This window comes from Cherax quadricarinatus, chromosome 60, assembly GCF_038502225.1.
Source record: "Cherax quadricarinatus isolate ZL_2023a chromosome 60, ASM3850222v1, whole genome shotgun sequence".
Taxonomy (NCBI): domain Eukaryota; kingdom Metazoa; phylum Arthropoda; class Malacostraca; order Decapoda; family Parastacidae; genus Cherax; species Cherax quadricarinatus.
The window spans coordinates 13,349,446-13,374,288 of record NC_091351.1 but is presented as its reverse complement, the minus strand read 5'-3'; positions in this window follow the sequence as shown (position 1 = coordinate 13,374,288).

Below are 24,843 nucleotides of genomic sequence, written 5' to 3'. Positions count from 1 at the left end.
TTATTATTATTATTATTATTATTAAAGCTGTTATTTTACCATAGCCAAAATAAGAAACTAGTTGCAGTAATCTTGAGGTTCAGATCTTCAATATAAATTCACCTGGGAAACTGTTCACTCAAAATACAATAAATAAACATTTCGAACATTGAACAGTCATGTTATCTTCTGTAGTCATATTGGTTTGTATTCCTGTGTTCACTATTAATGATGTTGACAAGGAACAACGCAAAGAAAAGTACGTCCAACTTAATTTGATTTCTCAGATTACAGTTTAGATCTCGAAAAATATTCTTTGTGTGTGTGTGTGTGTGTGTGTGTGTGTGTATGTGTGTGTGTGTGTGTGTGTGTGTGTGTGTGTGTGTGTGTGTGTGTGTGTGTGTGTGTGTTTGTGTGTTTGTGTGTGTGTGTGTGTGTGTGTGTGTGTGTGTGTGTGTGTGTGTGTGTGTGTGTGTGTGTGTGTGTGTGTGTGTGTGTGTCTTATAATTTTTAAGCTTAATGATGGGTAAAATTTGTCTTTAAACTATCAATAGAATTCGTCGGAAAATCGTTGTAAACAGTTGAATCTTTTGTTTTCCAGGAATGAAGGTTCCTCGAACTTGTAATTTAGCATCTGTTATCCCTTCACTGATTTCACTCTTGTTGCTAACACAGTTCAATGGTTGGAGCGACGGGCTAGTTCCTCCTTCTCTCCCTCCTTTACCTCTTCTTCTCCCTTCTCCTCCACACTGTTATTTTTACGTCCTCCACCAACACCCATCTTTTGGTAAATACTCACTGGTGAGGTCTCCACCAGTGATTCGTGTTTGTATAAGGTTTGAGTTTCATTGAGGTCTGGCCGGAGGTAAAGTTATTTCTGACGCCTTGAGCGTGTTGCTACGTTTATACACAAAACATAATGTTTCCACTGTCGACCACCTGTGCAGCAGGAGGAGGGAGAGGAGGAGGAAGAGGGGTCTTCCAAGCTGCTGACAAGCAAGTCGAAATTTCTGAAGAGGTTGAAGTTGGTCACTCCTTCAGCCTTTGTAAGTGTTCGTCTCCATAACCTCGATCATTGTGAAATCATGAAGCTGAACACTAAGTATGACTGACTGACTAATCTGTCGTCCAAAGTTGATCCGGTTGTGGGTTGAATTATGGAGCCGGTGTCGATATCTGTGATCATAAACGATGTGGGCACATATGGATGTCCCGGGTGTCCCGTAGCTCGATCTGTAAGGTGTTTGTAGCTGCCAGCTGGTACGGTCGTTTGATACCTGCTTCGTACAGCTGCTGTGGCTGGCAGCTGCTAATCTTAACAGCTGTAGCGTGAGAAAATCGACATAATTCTCCAGTGGTAGCTGATATTCAGACAATATCCCACAACTGAGGTGATCCTCAGATTTAAGCAGAATTTCGAGAGGGTTATTAATCATTTCTTTCTTTAACCTGTGCATCTTTGTCAGTTTCCACTATCCCCCTCCTCCTTCACATTATCTTCACCTCATTTCCTCCTCTCATACTTCTCCTCCTTCACATCATCTTCACATCATCTTCACATCATTCCCTCCTCTTCACCATCTTTACCTCATTCCCTCCTTCACATCTCCCCCCTCTTCCTCTCCTCCTCCACATCTCCCTTCCCCCTCACCTTCTTCACATCATCTTCTCCCTCTTCTCCTTAACATCATCCTCGCCTTGTGTGGATCTTCACGAGTGACATTAGTGTAGGTGGCTGCAGAATATAGCGTCTCATGCATTATATTGAGTGGAACATCTTGCAATCACAAGATAATTCTTGCATGCAACTCCTGCCCTCTTTATCGCCTGGGAGAGAATTATCTTACGTAAAATGCCAGGAAAAATGTAATAATTCATTGTCAAAGCTGCATTGCTGAGTGTTCAGAATAGGATTATCATAATTTCTGTCCTCGTAGCTGGCATTAATATGTCGTATAAGCATGTAGCACCAACGTAGAAGCAACCCACCATCTTAGAGCACTTATTAATGAGTTTTTAGGCGTAAGATGCCACTAGTTGCCGCTACACAAGTTTCACTTACTACGTAAAAGCACTTGAGCCGCCTCCATCGATCACTGCTTCAAGTTTTAGAGCAAAACCTCCTCCAGCCCTTTCTAATTAAATTACCCTTAAATTGTGACTTTACATAAGCTGTCTTCTCGATTAATATAAAACAGTCAGGTTTGGCATTTGTGTTAATTTGATCACATCGTTGCCCGTCACAGAGGTGCCTTGATGCTGCTGAAAGAACTCTTGCTTCAAGCATATAAAACTACCCGTAGGGTTTACTCTTTAGAATCTTTTATTTTTTTTTTTGAGGTTGTTTCCCCTAGAGGTCTCCCAGTACAGCACAGTCTGGAAAGATGGCCCGGTTCCTGGGCCACACATAGTCAACCTTGGTTATTTTAAATTAAAATTGATAGTATTTGTGTTAAGCGTTGTATTTATGTTTTTAACCATTTTATTGTTTGTTAATTTTATCTTTTTTATTGTGTGTGTTGTATGTGTGTTTTTACTGCTGTCAAAATGCCCTGTCAAAATGTCACTGTCAAAATGTCCTGTAAATATCATAGCTTTTAACATCCTATGGAGAGGGAGCATGGACACTGGGGTCGTCCCACAGTTACTAAAAACAACAGACATAGCCCCACTCCACAAACGGGGCAGTAAAGCACTAGCAAAGAACTACAGACCGATAGCACTAACATCCCATATCATAAAAATCTTTGAAAGGGTTCAAAGAAGCAAGATCGCCACCCATCTAGATACCCATCAATTACATAGCCCAGGGCATCATGGGTTTGGAGCAGGTCGCTCCTGTCTTTCCCAACCACTGGATCACTACGACAAGGTCCTAGATGCACTAAAAGGCAAAAAGAATGCAGATGTAATGTACACAGACTTTGCAAAAGCCTTCGACAAGTGTGACCATGGCATAATAGCGCACAAATGCGAATAACAGGAAAAGTTGGTAGATGGATCTGTAATTTTCTCACAAACAAAACACAAAGGGTAGATAGTCAACAGAGTAAAGTCTGAGGCGGCTACGGTGAAAAGCTCTCTTCCGCAAGGCACAGTACTCGCTCCCATCTTGTTTCTCATCCTCATATCTGACATAGACAAGGATGTCAGCCACAGTACCGTGTCTTCCTTTGCAGATGACACCCGAATCTGCATGACGGTGTCTTCCATTGCAGACACTGCAAGGCTCCAGGCGGACATCAACCAAATCTTTCAATGGGCTGCAGAAAACAATGTAAAGTTCAACGATGAGAAATTTCAATTACTCCGATATGGTAAACACGAGGAAATTAAAACTTCATCAGAGTACAAACAAATTCCGGCCACAAAATAGAGCGAAAAACCAACGTCAAAGACCTGGGAGTGATCATGTCGGAGGATCTCACCTTCAAGGACCATAACATTGTATCAATCGCATCTGCTAGAAAAATGACAGGATGGATAATGAGAACCTTCAAAACTAGGGATGCCAAGCTCATAATGACACTCTTCAGGTCGCTTGTTCTGTCTAGGCTGGAATATTGCTGCACACTAACAACACCTTTCAAGGCAGGTAAAATTGCTGACCTAGAAAATGTACAGAGAACCTTCACGGAATGCATAACGGAGATAAAACGCCTCAGTTACTGGGAACGCTTGAAGTTCCTCAACCTGTACTCCCTGGAACGCAGGCGGGAGAGATACATGATTATATACACCTGGAAAATCCTAGAGGGACTAGTACCAAACTTGCACACGAAAATCACTCACTACGACAGCAAAAGACTCGACAGACGATGCAACATCCCCCAGTGAAAAGCAGGGGTGTCACTAGCACGTTAAGAGACAACACAATAAGTGTCAGGGGCCCAAGACTGTTCAGCTACCTCCCAGCATACATAAGGGGGATTACCAATAGACCCCTGGCAGTCTTCAAGCTGGCACTGGACAAGCACCTAAAGTCGGTACCTGACCAGCCGTGCTGAGGCTCGTACGTTGGATTGCGTGCAGCCAACAGTAACAGCCTGGTTGATCAGGTCCTGATCCACCATGAGCCCTGGTTACAGACCGGGCCGCGGGGGCGTTGGCCCCCGGAACTCTCTCTAGGTAAACTCCAGGTAAACTACAACTCGCGGTCAACCATTCAACTGCTGTCGGTATCTTCATACCATTTACATCCATGTAGCTGTTGGATCCTTGGGTATTTCCTCTTGCTCAGGGGTTCCCAACCTTTTCAATGCCCCGCATCCCTAGGAAGTGCTTGATTAATGTTGCACCTCCTATACAAAAGTAATATCACATTTGAAGACAAAGAAGTCAAATTTCTAATTTTTGAATCACAAGATGAATCAAATACAGCACTGTGGGTGAACAAATTGAACTAAAAAAGCAGGCTATGAAATGCCCTCTCGCCCCCCTGGGGGTACGCCTTAAGTTGGGAACCCCCTGCTCTAGCTCCAGGCCCAACATATAGGAGTTTGCAAGCACCTTGATGCACAAGGTCTTGGCCCTTGAGCCATTATTTCCAGTTCCTTGACTTTCTAACTCCTGGTCCTTGAATCATTGCTTAAAGACTCTTTCCATTTACAATACTTAAGCAACAAATAAGCTCCAGCTCTTGGTACTCTGGCAGCCTGGATCTCTATATTCCCAACGATGATTTCCTGTGTTAATTTTAACCATTTAAAGTTCGGTGAAGCATCGTTTTGGGATGGCCATGGGCCGGCCCCCCAGTGCCGTATTAGAAAACTTACAAATGGAGCATCTAGAAGTAGAGCGTTTTAGATCCATCATTCCCAGTAATATGAAATATTTGAGGACAGTTAATATCCAGAACTTGATCGAGGCTCCAGCATCTGATTCATTGCTCTGAGAGACGCACAGGTGTTTATCAGTGTACATAATTATAAACCAAGGAACGGGTGGGGCTTAAACTATGGCGAGTGAGCCGTAAAGCTCCAGGCCAGTTCCGTAGTTTGTTTTTAAATCGTGTTATTACGATTTCATGAGTACATAACTCTAATATAGTCAAGAAAGAGGGGTTAAAAATGTCGGGGAAGGGTGAGAGGTACGATGATAATGTTGTGAGGTCTTCAAGGAAAGTTCTTTGATGCTTTTAAGGGACTCCTGGTAAAAGGAATTAGAGTTTCCTGATTACCTTTCACATCCACTGGCGTTGCATGACCCCTCGGGGTTAAGCACTTCCCCAGTGGGACAGTAGCAGCAACAACAACAGGTAAGGAAAGATGTAAAGGAAGCTGGGCAATCTATGGTAACATACACAGGTGAGCTCAAAATTGGGCTGTTTACACTGCATCAGTCACTGGTGGCTCTGCCTGGCCAGCTTCCTGCCTGCCTCACAAGCACCAGCTGGGGAATCATCCTAACAAGCACCAGTTCGGAAAAAAAATAAGAAAAATTCATTAAAATCTATAAAATTCACTCTCTCAAAATTATTAATTTTTTTTTTAACTGAACTGTATTAACTGGAATAGTTGAAATTTTCTAAAACTTTCTCAACATTTTCGAAAAAACGTAAAAACGCTGTAAATAACAAAACTTTATTTTAGCTGAGCAAAAATTAAGTAACACTGAAATATTTTAGTATTTATTCATATTGTTTCATATTTTTTCATATTGTTTAATATGTAAGTTTCTTCAGCATGTTTCTTCAGCGAGTTGATAAATTAGATATATGTGTATCTTTATTAAGGAAAACTTTCGCCACACAGTGACTTCTTCAGTCCTATACACAGAAAAATATTTGATCAAATTTTATTAGTGATTAAATAATTGGAGAATTTCTGAAATCCTGTGGAGGAACCGCCTCCAAATTCTTGGATATTTCTCACCTTCAAAAGCACACTAGGGCGAGGTGTGAGTCTAATTCTTCTGACAAAGTTTACATTGGTGAGATTCACACCAGCCAGAGATGAAGGGTTTATGCACCGAGAGTCGTATATCTGTCGGTGTATGTATGCCCAGAGTATATTTTGATCTATACTTTAGGGGTTAAAGTATTAATTGAGTGATGTTGTGCAAGTGATATGCAGGCTTAATGACCCTTGTGTAGTCGAAAGGTTTTAAATCTATTATTTGTAGTAGCAGTAATAGAAGTAGCAATAGTAGAAGTAGTATTAATAGTAGTAGCCTTAATAGTAGTAGTAGTACTAGCAGCAGTAGTAGCAGTAATAGTGGTAGTACAAGTATTAGTATTAGTAGTAGTAGTAGTAGTACAGGTAGTAGATGCACTAATGGTAGTAGTAGAGAGAGATGAACAAAACAAGAACTGAGTGACACAGTTTACCGGTGGCCAAAAGTGCAGCAGGTTAGCCAAGAATTTACAGAAGATAGGAGGAGGGTGAGCAGGAGCAGCGCAGGGTAACACTGCAGACCTTCTTGGTCGAGTTTATTCACTTAGTCACCTTTATTTGAAGCTGCTGGTCACGCAGTACATGTGACTCATCATGGCCAACCGCAGTGACGACCGCCGGTGCTGGTGCGCCGAATGGTTGATAACTGATCCTATTCCATCAAGGTTAAGGGATTCACTGTCTTCTATCTGGGTTTTTCCTTGCTCAGTTGTGGTTTGATAATGGTGTTAGACTGTATCCCACCGAGGCAGGGTGACCTAATAAGAGAAACGAAAGTTTTTCTTTTTAAATTTAGTAATTTATACAGGAGAAGGGGTTACTAGCCCCTTGCTCCCAGAATTTTAGTCGCCTCTTACGACGTGCATGGCTTACGGAAGAAAAATTCTGTTCCACTTCCCGATAGAAACAAGAGGAGATAAAGAAGAACAAGAACTATTAAGAAAATAGAAGAAGACAGAGATGGGTGCGTATATACATGAGTATACATGCATGTGTAGTGTGACTTAAGTTTAAGTAGAAGTAGCAAGATACACTTGGTATCCCAGGTGTTCATGAGACATAAAAGACACCAGCAATCCTACCATCATGTAAAACAATTACAGGTTTCCGTTTTACACTCACTTGGCAGGACGGTAGTACCTCCCTGGGTGGTTGCTGTCTACCAACCTACTACCACAGGACGGTAGTACCTCCCTGGGTGGTTGCTGTCTACCAGCCTACTACCACAGGACGGTAGTACCTTCCTGGGTGGTTGCTGTCTACCAACCTACTACCACAGGACGGTAGTACCTCCCTGGGTGGTTGCTGTCTACCAGCCTACTACCACAGGACGGTAGTACCTCCCTGGGTGGTTGCTGTCTACCAACCTACTGCCTAGTTTCTTATGTATGTCGTGCCGAATAGGTAAAACTGGTCAATTAGCATTTACAGTTTAGTCTTTTCTATAATTTTCTCTTATACGTTTAAAGATATATATATATATATATATATATATATATATATATATATATATATATATATATATATATATATATATATATATATATATATATATATATATATATATATATATATATATTCATTTATGTTAATGCAAAAATTAATAATTTTATACCAAGTGAACCTTAGAAAACTTACCTAACCTTATTATAACAAGCTAAATTTAATTTAGCCTAATCCAACTAAATATATTTTACATGACTTGACAATAATTTAATATTAAACAGACACACAAATTTTCGTTTGCCTTATTCGGCAAGTTTTACCTATTCGGCCAAGGGTTGGCACGCAAGACACAATGAAGTCAATGACATCATAAAGAGAAGCCTTGATACAGCTGAATGCCCAGCGTAGAGAAAGAGCCCCGATCACTAACAGCCAACAATACTCTCAACCCAGCAAACTGCCCTGATGGGATCATAATCTATCCTTGGAAGAATAGCAAGCTCTTAGCATGGGACTATACCTGTGTGTCAACGCTGGCTGACACCTACATCCATCACAGTGTCTGGCGACAGGGAGGAGCTGCTGACCACAGGGAGGAGTACAAGATCAGCAAGTACAGACACATAAGCCAACAGTATCAATTTGTCTCAGTGGGATCAGAGACCTTGGGATCATGGGGAAAAATGCCACACGTTTCCTTAAAGAATTGGATTCCAGACTCATCGACACCACCAGGGACCCAAGAGCAGCCGCTTTCATGTTCCAGCGCCTCAGTGTGGCCATCAAGAGGAGAAATGCTTGCTGCATACTTGCCTCGAGTCCGGATTCGGAGGAGCTGGAGGAGATTCATAATCTTTGATACAATGTACCAACGTATTCACGTTTGTATTTTTTGTCAATGTATTTTGTCTATAAATAAAGTTCACATAGAATATAAAATATAGCGGGTGGTAGGAGAAGAAAATATTCAAACAGCTCCCGGGAGAACCTTGAGTTTTTCCCTGAAGTACGTTTATTTATATATATATATATATATATATATATATATATATATATATATATATATATATATATATATATATATATATATATATATATATTATGTGTGTGTGTGTGTGTTTGTGTGATTAAAGCGCTGTTTTGCACAAAAAAAAAAAATGGAACAAATTTTGCATGACACGGAGTGGTGTTTTCAGCCTGGCAGCTGTCGACTGATTTTACTAAATAGTGTTTGAAGGAACAATAGTTTAAAACGGGCTGAGTGAGATAGCAAGGGTTGTTGATGTTGTTTTCACCGTGTTAAATATTCCAACAAGCCATGTACAATGTTCACAACTGGAAAGCCACTTTACGATGGACTGATAGATTTGACAGGTGGGAAGCCACATTATAATGAACTGACAGCTAGGAAGCTCCTCTGGGTTACTTGCACGCTCATACCTCGTGAAGCTTTGCAACAACGTTATCATACCAACATAGCAATTACAACTCAAATTAAGTTGTAATCAACAACTGTCAATTTACAGGCCGCTGTTCGAGCCCCTCGTCGACCCTTCACAGATATCAGAGTTGACGGAACAGTGTTACATAAAGAATATCTATAAAGTATAGACGTCTCCAGAGAATACTAGAAGGTCTTCCATTCTAACATTCAGCCTGTTCCTGGTTTTTGTAATAAGTTGCCAGAATAACATCAAGTCTAATTATCCCTTGAACTGAGTCAAATAGTAATAGTTTCGGGATTACAACGAGGTGATTATAATCCAACGAAATAAATGGTGAGATCTTTAATACAATTGGTGTCAAGGTGGATAATATGTATCACATAGTTTAGGATACAACCTCCTTCATATCTCTTGTATTGAATTACACGTATGGTAATATAGTGCTGAGGGCACTTTTCGTACAGTACAAATCGTGAGTATTTTAATATGATGAGATATACTATTAAATAGGAATATTACAAATATATACAAGTGTATAAATGTGTGTGTGTGTGGTCAAGTGCTCGTAACGTCTTAATAAGACTTGACTCGAAATAAAATTAAATAGTGACTGACAAAAAGTTATCAAATAATTTATCTTCTCTACCATCTAGGCAATCAAAATAGGTAGTTTGTACAAAATGACGGAACATTCGCCAAACAACAATAATGTAGCGAGCAGCCGCACAGGGTCAGGAACAAGGAGACAAAATAACGACCATAGCTGAGGAACATCAACAGATCCTCCATAAAATTCATAAAACTCCCTTAATACTGAATCTAAGTTCAGCATAACCAAATCCCCGACTACGACTGTGCGTAGATGCCACAGCAAGTAGGTCAGAAGCTTCAGCTTGGGACCAGGGTTGAAGAGTGTCTCCACACGACGCAACCTCTATAAAACGTCAAAACCACTAAGTCTGAACGAGAGGTACGTTTCTAACTCACCAGCGAAAGCGTACTCTATCAAAACATTCTAATTAACGAACAAATAGCCAGAGACGAGACAGGCCCCTGGAGAGATGTTTCTCGTAGAAGTCGCTCGAGATTATTATAATCAAAAGGGAAGCGCTAAACCCGCAGGATTATACAGCGCCTGTGGGGGAATGTAGAAGATATTCAGGCTTAATTTAGGGAACTGGAGCACATATCCACTTCCCTAGATCAAGAGCCCCTCAACAGCATCATGGAACCTTCCTTCAGGATAGTCGCTCGAGAGATGCTTCCAGGACTAGGAGCAGATGGAGAGAGACACATGCTTCCCGGAGCAGATAGAGAGAGAGACCCTGCTTGTCGAGCTATGACCAGTTATGGAGAGCGATATCTCGACTACAGGTCTCACATCAGGTGACATCACGTGACTCTCCCGTGGCACTGCCGAGACGCCGGCAGGTAAACAAACAAGCTGATAGTTAGCTAAGCAGTTTACCAATACAGACAGGAAACCACAACTCTCGAACAATGAGCACCGTGAAGTGTAAATGTTACATCCTACCTAATGACAGCTAAGTCAAATAATAGTATAAAGCATAATATTTTAATTTTAGCTATTAATGAAGATAGCTATATAAAATTATATGAAACATAATATACATCAAATATACATTATATACATTGTGTCCCTTTCAGGGGGTGCAACATGCAGTTAAAACTTCAACTATATCATTTGTGGTGTTCAGTAACTGTGCAAATGATCTGTCCATAGGGCCTTCTCAACGAAACCCCTGAGATCTGGCTTAACTATCCCCTCCTTCCTGGGCACGAACACTGTACCCAACCAACTGATTATCCCTTGAGGATAGACCACACTGTCTTCCCACTAACCATCCCAGAGGATTGAACATTCTACCACCCAGCTAACCATCCATCGAGAATATACTATTGACATGACATAATGGGATTAAACCTGATCCGCCACAAAATATTAGGGAAACAACCAGAAGAGGAAAAGTCAGATGGCATAATTTTAAAGGGGTAATATCAGTATTTAAAATATTCATTGCCTCTCAGTGGGCTACACAACGTGACATACGAAGTATTACCCGCAACTGTCTAGTAGGTAAAGCCCAGGAAACATATTAATAAATGCACTGGGGCTGAAGTTTGGTATTTTATTACCGAATTCGACAGTAAAGATACGCAAGTGGTGATCATGTGTTTTATTTATCTTACTACCCTAAGCATAGACAAAGGGGAGTAGCCATTAGTAATTTGTCTTCAAAATAACCGCTATTATAAAAAACTATTTAAATTCTTTAAGTTGTTTTCGACCTAAGTTGGTCAAATGTTTCTCAAGCGGGATTAGTAAAGAATTATTCACGAGTGTGGAACTTTTACCCTGGCTCGAACACCTTACAAACCACTCAAATTTTTGAGAGGCAATTTTTCCCCATGTTTCTTTCCTTCAAGGATTTGTTAATGGTCTAAGGTGAGGCGAAACTTCGTCTAGATTATTCTTTCCGAGATAAATTTTTATAGACAAAAATACTGTCATACACATGAATGGAAAATCTCTCTTTACTTAAATATTTATAAGAAATAAATCTTTACCATAGCTCAGCATATATGTGGTATGAAGCGCAAGTATTTTACTAATGCCAGCTGTGACACACCTGTCAACGATCTCCAATTCTTTTTCTTTAGTAGCGTTGCCTGAGTCCAAACTTCTTTGTTATTATTTTTTTATTAACACATCAGTCGCTTCCCACCGAGGCAGAGTGACCTATAAATGAAGAAACACTTTGGTCATTATTCACTCCATCACTGTCTTGCCAGAGACGTGCCTACACTATACATAAAAACTGCAATATATTAACACCCCACCGTCATAGTGCAGGCAATATACTTCCCACCTCCAGGACTCAAGTTCAACTAACCGGTTTCGCTGAATCCCTTCATAAATGTTACTTTGCTCTCACTCCAACAGCACGTCAAGTCATCAAAACCATTTACCTCCACTCACTCCTATCTAACACGCTCACGCACGCTTGCTGCAAGTCCAAGCCCCTCGAACACAAAACCTCCTTTACCCTCTGTCCCCAACCTTTCCAAGGACGCCCTCTTCCCCCGCCTTCCTTCCACAACTTTATACACCCCCCAAGTCATTCTATTTTGCTCCATCCTCTTTAAATGTCCGAACCATCTCCACAACCCTTCCTCAGCCCTCTCTGTGCAATTAAAATTTGACATGACATATTCGCAGCTACAGAAGCAGTGCTGTGCTAGTGGTGTCTCGTCTTCACTGATTAATTTATCACATTTATATATAATTTACAATTTTCCAATGGTCGTGACACTAACACGCTGCATTCTCTTCCAGGTGAGTTTGAGCTGTGTTAAGGTGGTGTCAGACACTCCAGGTGAGTCTGAGCTGTGTTAAGGTGGTGTCAGACACTCCAGGTGAGTCTGAGCAGTATTAAGGTGGTGTCAGACACTCCAGGTGAGTGAATGTGTGTTAAGAGGCTGTCAGTCCTCCCTGCAGGTCTTCCTACAAGATACTTTTACTAAGTAGGTCCTGATGGTGCTTGTGTGTGGACGGGAGGGTGTACGTGATGCTGTTTAATATTATTTGCTGATTTACAAGTACATTTATGTTAAGATATATGTAAAAGCAATACACAATTAAACCGTAATGATGACGTTTCGGTCCGACTTCGACCACTGACAAGTCTTCAGTATCACACAGTGTGATTTATCAGTAGTCCAGATCAGGCCAATCTGTGTCGTTCACAACACAGCAGTGTCACTTACAACACAGCAGTGTCGTTCACAAGACAGCAGTGTCGTTCACAACACAGCAGTGTTACTTACAACACAGCAGTGTCGTTCACAACACAGTGTCGTTCAAAACACTGCGCTGTCGTTCAAAATATAGCAGTGTCGTTCACAAGACAACAGAGTCACTTACAACACAGCAGTGTCATTCACAAGACAGCAATGTCGTTCACAAGACAGCAGTGTCATTCACAAGACAGCTGTGTCGTTCACAAGACAGCAGTGTCTTTCACAACGCAGCAGTGTCATTTACAACACAGCAGTGTCGTTCACAAGACAACAGTGTCACTTACAACACAGCAGTGTCATTCACAAGACAGCAGTGTCATTCACAAGACAGCAGTGTCGTTCACAAGACAGCAGTGTCTTTCACAACGCAGCAGTGTCACTTACAGCAGTGTCACTTGCAACACAGCAGTGTCATTCACAAGGCAGCAGTGTCGTTCACAACACAGCAGTGTCACTTACAGCAGTGTCGTTCACAACACAGCAGTGTCGTTCACAACACAGCAGTGTTGTTCACAACACAGTGTCGGTCAAAACACAGCAGTGTCGTTCAAAACATAGCAGTGTTGTTCACAACACAGTGTCGGTCAAAACACAGCAGTGTCGTTCACAACACAGCAGTGTCGTTCACAACACAGCAGAGTCACTTACAGCAGTGTCGTTCACAACACAGCAGTGTCGTTCACAACACAGTGTCGGTCAAAACACAGCAGTGTCGTTCAAAACACAGCAGTGTCGTTCAAAACACAGCAGTGTCGTTCAAAACACAGCAGTGTCGTTCAAAACATAGTAGTGTCGTTCACAACACAGTGTCGTTCAAAACACAGCAGTGTCGTTCACAACACAGCAGTGTCGTTCACAACACAGTGTCGGTCAAAACACAGCAGTGTCGTTCAAAACACAGCAGTGTCGTTCAAAACACAGCAGTGTCGTTCAAAACATAGTAGTGTCGTTCAAAACATAGTAGTGTCGTTCACAACACAGTGTCGTTCAAAACACAGCAGTGTCGTTCACAACACAGTGTCGGTCAAAACACAGCAGTGTCGTTCAAAACACAGCAGTGTCGTTCAAAACACAGCAGTGTCGTTCAAAACATAGTAGTGTCGTTCAAAACATAGTAGTGTCGTTCACAACACAGTGTCGTTCAAAACACAGCAGTGTCGTTCAAAACATAGCAGTGTCGTTCACAACACAGTGTCGTTCAAAACACAGCAGTGTCGTTCAAAACATAGCAGTGTCGTTCACAACACAGTGTCGTTCAAAACACAGCAGTGTCGTTCAAAACATAACAGTGTCGTTCACAACACAGCAATGTCACTTACAACACAGCAGTGTCGTTCACAAGATAGCAGTGTAACTTACAACACAGCATTGTAGTTCACTACACAGCAGTGTCGTTCACAACACAGCAGTGTCGTTCACAACACAGCAGTGTCACTTACAACACAGCAGTGTAGTTCACTACACAGCAGTGTCGTTCACAACACAGCAGTGTCGTTCACAACACAGCAGAGTCACTTACAGCAGTGTCGTTCACAACACAGCAGTGTCGTTCACAACACAGTGTCGGTCAAAACACAGCAGTGTCGTTCAAAACACAGCAGTGTCGTTCAAAACACAGCAGTGTCGTTCAAAACATAGTAGTGTCGTTCAAAACATAGTAGTGTCGTTCACAACACAGTGTCGTTCAAAACACAGCAGTGTCGTTCAAAACATAGCAGTGTCGTTCACAACACAGTGTCGTTCAAAACACAGCAGTGTCGTTCAAAACATAGCAGTGTCGTTCACAACACAGTGTCGTTCGAAACACAGCAGTGTCGTTCAAAACATAGCAGTGTCGTTCACAACACAGCAGTGTCGTTCAAAACATAGTAGTGTCGTTCAAAACATAGCAGTGTCGTTCACAACACAGTGTCGCTCAAAACACAGCAGTGTCGTTCAAAACACAGCAGTGTCGTTCAAAACATAGCAGTGTCGTTCACAACACAGCAATGTCACTTGCAACACAGCAGTGTCGTTCACAAGATAGCAGTGTAACTTACAACACAGCAGTGTAGTTCACTACACAGCAGTGTCGTTCACAACACAGCAGTGTCGTTCACAACACAGCAGTGTCACTTACAACACAGCAGTGTAGTTCACTACACAGCAGTGTCGTTCACAACACAGCAGTGTCGTTCACAACACAGTGTCGGTCAAAACACAGCAGTGTCGTTCAAAACACAGCAGTGTCGTTCAAAACACAGCAGTGTCGTTCAAAACACAGCAGTGTCATTTACAATACAGCAGCGTCGTTCACAACACAGTGTCGGTCAAAACACAGCAGTGTCGTTCAAAACACAGCAGTGTCGTTCAAAACACAGCAGTGTCGTTCACAACACAGCAGTGTCATTTACAATACAGCAGCGTCGTTCACAACACAGTGTCGGTCAAAACACAGCAGTGTCGTTCAAAACACAGCAGTGTCGTTCAAAACACAGCAGTGTCGTTCAAAACATAGTAGTGTCGTTCAAAACATAGTAGTGTCGTTCAAAACACAGTGTCGTTCAAAACACAGCAGTGTCGTTCAAAACATAGCAGTGTCGTTCACAACACAGTGTCGTTCAAAACACAGCAGTGTCGTTCAAAACATAGCAGTGTCGTTCACAACACAGTGTCGTTCAAAACACAGCAGTGTCGTTCAAAACATAACAGTGTCGTTCACAACACAGCAATGTCACTTACAACACAGCAGTGTCGTTCACAAGATAGCAGTGTAACTTACAACACAGCATTGTAGTTCACTACACAGCAGTGTCGTTCACAACACAGCAGTGTCGTTCACAACACAGCAGTGTCACTTACAACACAGCAGTGTAGTTCACTACACAGCAGTGTCGTTCACAACACAGCAGTGTCGTTCACAACACAGCAGAGTCACTTACAGCAGTGTCGTTCACAACACAGTGTCGGTCAAAACACAGCAGTGTCGTTCAAAACACAGCAGTGTCGTTCAAAACACAGCAGTGTCGTTCAAAACATAGTAGTGTCGTTCAAAACATAGTAGTGTCGTTCACAACACAGTGTCGTTCAAAACACAGCAGTGTCGTTCAAAACATAGCAGTGTCGTTCACAACACAGTGTCGTTCAAAACACAGCAGTGTCGTTCAAAACATAGCAGTGTCGTTCACAACACAGTGTCGTTCGAAACACAGCAGTGTCGTTCAAAACATAGCAGTGTCGTTCACAACACAGCAGTGTCGTTCAAAACATAGTAGTGTCGTTCAAAACATAGCAGTGTCGTTCACAACACAGTGTCGCTCAAAACACAGCAGTGTCGTTCAAAACACAGCAATGTCGTTCAAAACATAGCAGTGTCGTTCACAACACAGCAATGTCACTTGCAACACAGCAGTGTCGTTCACAAGATAGCAGTGTAACTTACAACACAGCAGTGTCGTTCACAACACAGCAGTGTCGTTCACAACACAGCAGTGTCACTTACAACACAGCAGTGTAGTTCACTACTCAGCAGTGTCGTTCACAACACAGCAGTGTCGTTCACAACACAGCAGTGTAACTTACAACACAGCAGTGTAGTTCACTACACAGCAGTGTAGTTCACTACACAGCAGTGTCGTTCACAACACAGCAGTGTCGTTCACAACACAGCAGTGTCACTTACAACACAGCATTGTCACTTACAACACAGCAGTGTCACTTACAACACAGCAGTGTCACTTACAACACAGCAGTGTCACAACACAGCAGTGTCACTTACAACACAGCAGTGTCACAACACAGCAGTGTCACTTACAACACAGCAGTGTCACTTACAACACAGCAGTGTCACAACACAGCAGTGTCACTTACAACACAGCAGTGTCACTTACAACACAGCAGTGTCACTTACAACACAGCAGTGTCACAACACAGCCTCACACGTTCACTGGGCGCCTGGGCCGTTTAGTGTCAGGGTGGGATGTTCGGGGTGGGATGTACTCACCTATTTGTGGTTGCAGGGGTCGAGTCCTTGCTCCTGGCCCCGCCTCTTCACCGGTTGCTACTGAGTCCTCTCTCTCCCCGCTCCATGAGCTTTATCATACCCCGTCTTAAAAATATGTATGGTTCCTGCCTCCACTACATCACTTTCTAGGCTATTCCACTGCCTGACAACTCTATGACTGAAGAAATACTTCCTAATATCTCTGACTCATCTGTGTCTTGAACTTCCAATTGTGACCTCTTGTTTCTGTGTCCCCTCCCTGGAACATCCTGTCTTTGTCCACCTTGTCTATTCCGCGCAGTATTTTATATGTCGTTATCATGTCTCCCCTGACCCTCCTGTACTCTAGTGTCGTCAGACCGATTTCCCTTAACCTTTCTTCATAAGACATTCCCCTTAGCTCTGGAACTAACCTTGTCGCAAACTTTTGCACTTTCTCTAGTTTCTTGACGTGCTTTATCAAGTGCGGGTTCCAAACAGGTGCTGCATACTCCAGTATGGGCCTGATGTACACGGTGTACAGTGTCTTGAATGATTCCTTATTAAGGTATCGGAACGCTGTTCTCAGGTTTGCCAGGCGCCCATATGCTGCAGCAGTTACCTGGTTGATGTGTACTTCCGGAGACATGCTTAGTGTTATACTCACTCCAAGATCTTTCTCCTTGAGCGAGGTTTGCAGTCTTGGGCCACCTAGCCTATACTCTGTCTGCGGTCTTCTTTGCCCTTCCCCTATCTTCATGACTGCATTTGGCGGGATTAAAATCGAGAAGCCAGTTGCTGGACCAGGTGTCCAGTCTGTCCAGGTCTCTTTGAAGTCCTGCCCGGTCCTCATCTGATTTAATTCTCCTCATTAACTTCACATCGTCTGCGAACAGGGACACTTCTGAGTCTAACCCTTCCATCATGTCGTTCGCATATACCAAAAATAGCACTGGTCCTAGGACCGACCCCTGTGGGACCCCGCTCGTCACAGGTGCCCATTGTGATACATCATTACGTACCATGACTCGTTGTTGCCTCCCTGTCAGGTATTCTCTGATCCATTGCAGTGCCCTTCCTGTTATATGAGCCTGATCCTCTAGCTTCTGCACTAATCTCTTGTGAGGAACTGTGTCAAAGGCCTTCTTGCACTCCAAGAAGATGCAATCAACCCACCCCTCTCTCTCGTGTCTTACTTCTGTTACTTTATCATAAAACTCCAGAAGGTTTGTGACACAGGATTTTCCTTCCATGAATCCATGCTAGTTGGCGTTTATACTCTTGTTCCGTTCCAGGTGCTCCACCACTCTCCTCCTGATAATCTTCTCCATAACTTTGCATACTATACACGTCAGTGACACTGGTCTATAGTTTAGTGCCTCTTTTCTGTCTCCTTTTTTAAAAATGGGAACTACATTTGCCGTCTTCCATACCTCAGATAGTTGCCCAGTTTCCAGGGACGTGTTGAAGATTGTGGTAAGTGGCACACACAACATATCCACTCCCTCTCTAAGGACCCATGGGGAGATGTTGTCCGGTCCCATTGCCTTTGAGGTGTCGATGTCCCTTAGCAGTTTCTCCACCTCCTCCTCATCTGTGTGTATGTCATCCAACACTTGTTGGCATATTCCTTGCTGGTGTCCACATCTGGTCTGTCCCCCGAGAGGCCTCCCTGCCTCCACTGTAAATACTTCCTTAAATCTCATGTTGAGCTCTTCACATACCTCTTGATCGTTTCTTGTGAGTTCTCCACCTTCTTTCCTCAGCCTTATCACCTGGTCTTTGACTGTTGTCTTCCTCCTAATTTGGCTATACAGCAGTTTCGGGTCAGACTTGACTTTCGATGCTATGTCGTTTTCGTACTGTCGCTGGGCCTCCCTCCTTATCTGTGCATACTCGTTTCTGGCTCTTCTACTAATCTCCTTATTTTCCTGGGTCCTTTCCCTACGGGTAAACCAAGGACTCGCTTTGGTCTTCCTATTATTTCTGTTTCCCTTGAGAACAAACCTTTCCTCTGCCTCTTTGCACTTTGTTGCTAAATATTCCATCATCTCGTTTACTGATTTTCCTACCAGGTCTCTGTCCCACTGAACCTCCTGCAGGAAGTTCCTCATACCTGTGTAGTCCCCCCTTTTGTATTTTGGCTTTTCCCATTCAGTTCCTGTTTCCTTCTCCACTTGTAACTCTACTATATAATCAAAACTCAGAACCACGTGATCGCTAGCTCCAAGGGGCCTCTCGTAAGTGATGTCCTCAATGTCCGAACTGCTCAGGGTGAAAACAAGATCCAGTCTTGCTGGCTCATCCTCCCCTCTCTCTCTGGTAGTGTCCCTGACATGTTGATGCATGAGGTTTTCATGTACCACATCCATCATCTTGGCTCTCCATGTTTCGGGACCCCCATGTGGCTCCAGGTTTTCCCAGTCGATCTCACTGTGGTTGAAATTGCCCATTACCAGTAACTTTGCTCTGCTCGAGTGAGCTTTTGCCACCTCAGCCAGTGTGTCCACCATCGCCCTGTTGTTTTCTTCGTACTCTTCTCTTGGCCTCCTGCAGTTCTGTGGTGGGTTATACATCACTCCAATGACTACTTTATGTTCTCTAGACTGAATTGTACCTACTATGTAGTCTCTTTCTCCAATCACGTCCATGCCTTCCATTTCCTCAAATCCCCATTGGTTTCTTATGAGCAGTGCAACTCCTCCTCTCCCTCTACTCCTATTTTTTCTCAGGATCTGATATCCCAGTGGGAAGATTGCGTCTGTTATCTCAGCGAGTTTTGTTTCTGTGACTGCTATGATGTCTGGGGATTTCTCACTGATTCTTTCGTGCCACTCCTCATGTTTATTCGTTATTCTGTCCGCGTTTGTGTACCAAACTTTCAGCTTCTTTTCTATCACTGTGGTCCTGCAAGAATATTGGGGTTAGGGGAGCGGGAGCCTTGGTGGGGGCCTATGGGGGGCTGTGGTGTAGGTGGGGTTTGTGATGATGGGAGTGGGGTCAGAATGCCCATAAGGGACAGCTGTTGAGATGAGGTTTGTGATGTGGGTGTTGCTGAAAGAGGGAACAGTGAGTGGGTTGTGGTTTGGGTTCCTCAGTTGCGTTGGGATTGTCGGGGTTGGAGTCTTTCGGTGGGAGATTCTGCGGGGTGTGTTTGCCCTTCCTCCTGTGTCTGGGTCCTGCTCATCTTCATCATTGCCTCTCGTTCCTCCTTGCATCTCTGTACCCTCTCTTTCAGTGTAGTCCTTTCTTGTGTTCTGTCATGATCGAAGTATACTCTCTGTGGTACCCTTGTCTGTCCCTCAGTCGTGCTTTCTCTTGCAGAATCCTGGTTCGAACTGATCCTTCCTTGAAAATTACTTTGACAGGCCGTATCCTTCCACTCGCAAACCGCCCAATTCTACGAAAATTTGTCACCTGGGTCATACCGTCCTCACCTATTGTTTTCATGATGCCTTCAATCAATTTTTCCTCCTCCTGTTTTATTTCTTCGAAGTTGTCAACCTTGGCTTCTTTGGAGCCCGTAGATATAAACTAACCTCTCCCTTTCCTCCTCCCAGTGAGTCTCCATTTGCATCCTCTGAGGTATTTTGTTTCCTTCCATTGAAATGTTCTTGCCTTCAGTCCCTGTCCTATCTGAAACTTCTATTCTCAGGGAACTGTCTTTCATGATCAGCTGTTCCTTGCTACTGCAGTTGGCTGTTCGAGTCTTTGCATATAACATACTTTCATTGTCTTCGGACCTGTCATTTGATCTTAGTATGCTCCTCGTCTTTTCCCTGGCCCCACGTGGGTCTGATAGGGCCTTCACATACGGCATATCTCCTTACCGTCCCCTTGTCTGTGCCTGACATAGAATTTCCTGTTGTTGCATCTGAATTGTCATTTGTCTCTCTAATCTGTTTTAGGTTTTTCAGTTTCTCTTCCAAGCACTGTATCCTAGTTTCTGCTGCTAAGACTTGTAGCTCCCACTTCCTGCTCTCTTCAGCTATCTGCTCCTCCATTATCTTGCCAAGCTCTTCCAACTTCTTTCCCCACTCTTCCTCCCTTTTTTGGAGCTCTAACTCCCAATCTTTCCTCCCTGGTTCGTCCACCAGATCTCTGGTTTTCCGCCCTCTAGGGCCACCCATTTTTTTTTTTGGGGGGGGGGGGATGTGCGGTGTGGGATGTACAAGGTGGGATGTGAATGATTTAAGTTTCCAGTGACATCTATCTTATTTTTCACGTTATTTATGGTTCTACCGACTTGGATTTTCGATATGTTGATGATAAATGTCGGTTCTACAACGAAATGCTTACACATTACCACTATTGTTTATTGTTTTCATTTTAAGACATTTTTTGAGCGACTTTTGCCATTTTCAGGATATTTTTTTATTGATATTTGTTTTAATAGACTTAAATAAAAACTTTGAACATTAGAGGCTAAATATAGAGAGTGTGGATTTAGCAGCGAAGAGACGAGGCCAGGAGCCATGACTCGATCCCTACAACCACAATTAGGTGCGTACAGTTGCTAAATAACTAAGGTTAAACATCAGGGTTAAATAACATAGTGTAAAGCTCTGAGTTAAATGTCTGATATTTAGAAACAGTATTAAAGCCTCAGGTGACCACAGAGTTAGTAAGAGCTGTCGTGACGTTTTGGGGAAGCTCTAAGTACGTATGGGTAAAATAGAACCTGGAGAATAGGAGGAACTCAAGTTTGATCCGAGGAGAGTGCAGCAGCTGTTTTTCTTATGGATCAAGAGCCTTACACCGCCATCAAGGAACCTATTTGAAGCGTGAAGTGTTATTATTATTATTATTATTATTATTATTATTATTATTATTATTATTATTATTATTGGTAGTAGTAGTAGGACCAAGTGTATTGTCAGTATTAGTACTAATATTATTATTATTGGTAATAGTAGTAGTATTTGCATCAGGAGTATTGTCATTATTAGTATCATTAAGATTATTATTATTATTTATTATTATTTATTATTATTATTATTATTATTATTATTATTATTATTATTATTATTATTATTATCTTTTATTACTGTTATTATTATTATTATTATTATCTTTTATTACTGTTATTATTATTGGTAGTGGTAGTAGTATCATTATTATTATTATTATTATTATTATTATTATTATTATTATTATTGTTATTATTATTATTATTATTATTATTATTATTATTATTATTATTTTATTTTCATTATTTATTATTATTATTATTATTATTATTATTATTATTATTATTATTATTATTATTATTATTATTATTATTTTATTTTCATTATTATTATTATTTATTATTATTATTATTATTATTATTATTATTATTATTATTATTATTATTATTATTGCTATTATTATTATCAAGAAGAAGATGACGGTCTGGATATCAAGACATCCTGGGGAAGCGTTATTGGAGGCAATCATGTTTTGATCCAAGGAAGGAGAGGGTCGCTCTAATTCCTTGGATTAAGACATCTTCACGAGCATCTAGGCACCCTAGTTAAGAGATTGAAGGTTGAGGTTGATCTGTGGAGAGGAGAGGGAGGGTTAAGTTGACCTGGGGTGAGGCAAGGTTTGAAGTGACCTGGTTACCAGCCCTGGAGAGAGGGAAGGGATGAAGTGACCTGGTTACCAGCCCTGGAGAGAGGGAAGGGATGAAGTGACCTGGTTACCAGCCCTGGAGAGAGGGAAGGGATGAAGTGACCTGGTTACCAGCCCTGGAGAGAGGGAAGGGATGAAGTGACCTGGTTACCAGCCCTGGAGAGAGGGAAGGGATGAAGTGACCTGGTTACCAGCCCTGGAGAGAGGGAAGGGATGAAGTGACCTGGTTACCAGCCCTGGAGAGAGGGAAGGGATGAAGTGACCTGGTTACCAGCCCTGGAGAGAGGGAAGGGATGAAGTGACCTGGTTACCAGCCCTGGAGAGAGGGAAGGGATGAAGTGACCTGGTTACCAGCCCTGGAGAGAGGGAAGGGATGAAGTGACCTGGTTACCAGCCCTGGAGAGAGGGAAGGGATGAAGTGACCTGGTTACCAGCCCTGGAGAGAGGGAAGGGATGAAGTGACCTGGTTACCAGCCCTGGAGAGAGGGAAGGGATGAAGTGACCTGGTTACCAGTGCTGGAGAGAGGGAAGGAATGAAGTGACCTGGTTACCAACCCTGGAGAGAGGGAAGGAATGAAGTGACCTGGTTACCAGCCCTGGAGAGAGGGAAGGAATGAAGTGACCTGGTTACCAGTCCTGGAGAGAGGGAAGGGTTGAAGTGACCTGGTTACCAACCCTGGAGAGAGGGAAGGGATGAAGTGACCTGGTTATCAGGTCTGGAGAGAGGGAAGGGTTGAAGTGACCTGGTTATCAGGTCTGGAGAGAAGGAAGGGTTGAAGTGACCTGGTTACCAGCCCAGGAGAGAGGGAATGGATGAAGTGACCTGGTTATCAGGTCTGGAGAGAGGGAAGGGATGAAGTGACCTGGTTACCAGCCGAGGAGAGAGGGAATGGATGAAGTGACCTGGTTATCAGGTCTGGAGAGAGGGAAGGGATGAAGTGACCTGGTTACCAGCCCTGGAGAGAGGGAAGGGATGAAGTGACCTGGTTACCAGGCCTGGAGAGAGGGAATGGATGAAGTGACCTGGTTATCAGGTCTGGAGAGAAGGAAGGGTTGAAGTGACCTGGTTACCAGCCCTGGAGAGAGGGAATGGATGAAGTGACCTGGTTATCAGGTCTGGAGAGAAGGAAGGGTTGAAGTGACCTGGTTACCAGGCCTGGAGAGAGGGAATGGATGAAGTGACCTGGTTATCAGGTCTGGAGAGAGGGAATGGATGAAGTGACCTGGTTACCAGCCCTGGAGAGAGGGGACGGTTGAAGTGACCTGGTTACCAGCCCTGGAGGGAGGGTAGGGTAGGGTTCAGGTCACCATGTCCTGGGTGTAGAGTCGCCTAATTTCTGGAGAAAAAAAAAAGATTTATAACATAAGTTTTCTCTGAGGTAATTAATAACAATAATATCACATTTATGTAGCTAATACATTTGTATGTTATCGATATATTAAAATTAAAGTAACGTATTATCATAGAAGGAAAATATTGTCAAGGCACATCAAAGTATTGACATGTATATATATATGTATGTTTATATTATATGTATATATATATATATATATATATATATATATATATATATATATATATATATATATATATATATATATATATATATATATATATATATATATATATATATATATATGTATGTATATATATATGTATGTATATATATATATATATATATATATATATATATATATATGTATATATATATATGTATATATATATATGTATATATATATATGTATATATATATATATATATCCAATGTTGACTGCTGCCGAGGAGCAACATCAATCTTGTTCCATTGTAAGTGATTTCACTTACAATGGAACAAGATTGAATGATGTTGGCAGGTCATAGTACAAAATTAGTGGAGTATCTTGAGTGCTAGGTCATATCAGAGAGGAAGAGAGAGAGAGAGAGAGAGAGAGAGAGAGAGAGAGAGAGAGCGAGAGAGAGAGCGAGAGAGAGAGAGAGAGAGAGAGAGAGAGAGAGAGAGAGAGAGAGAGAGAGAGAGAGAGAGAGAGAGAGAGAGAGAGAGAGAGAGAGAGAGAGAGCGTAGGACGGGAGTTGTAGGTGTGTTGGTGTGATTAACGTGCATTTATTTTGATATGGAATGTATTTTGATCAGCTGAAGTGAGGGAGGTGGCCGATCGTAATGTAGGTTGGCGGGGGTGGGGCAGGTTTATAGGGTTAGGGTGGGACATCATCACTCAGGAGGGGTACTGGGGCATGGGTGGTCGTAAACATAAGTGACCTTGGCAGTCTCCCCAGTCTAACAGCTGTACCATAATGGCAGGATGTGTTCTCTTAGGACGCTCCTAAGAAAATTATTTATTCTAGAGTGAGAATACAATTATCTTCACACACACACACACACACACACACACACACACACACACACACACACACACACACACACACACACACACACACACACATAAACACACTACCCACAGCTTGATAACGTTCACTAAGTATAAAATAAAGTCTCTGTTTAAGATAAAGAAAATTACAATCAGATATCAACAACAAATATTTCCCACAAGCAAAGAAAATGACTTGATATGTAATAGCGACAAAATTTCAGTTGCTTTTATATGATAAGAAGAAGAGAAAACAAGAATAAGATACACAATAAACACAGACGACACAACACAGAAAAGAACACCAGTCTTT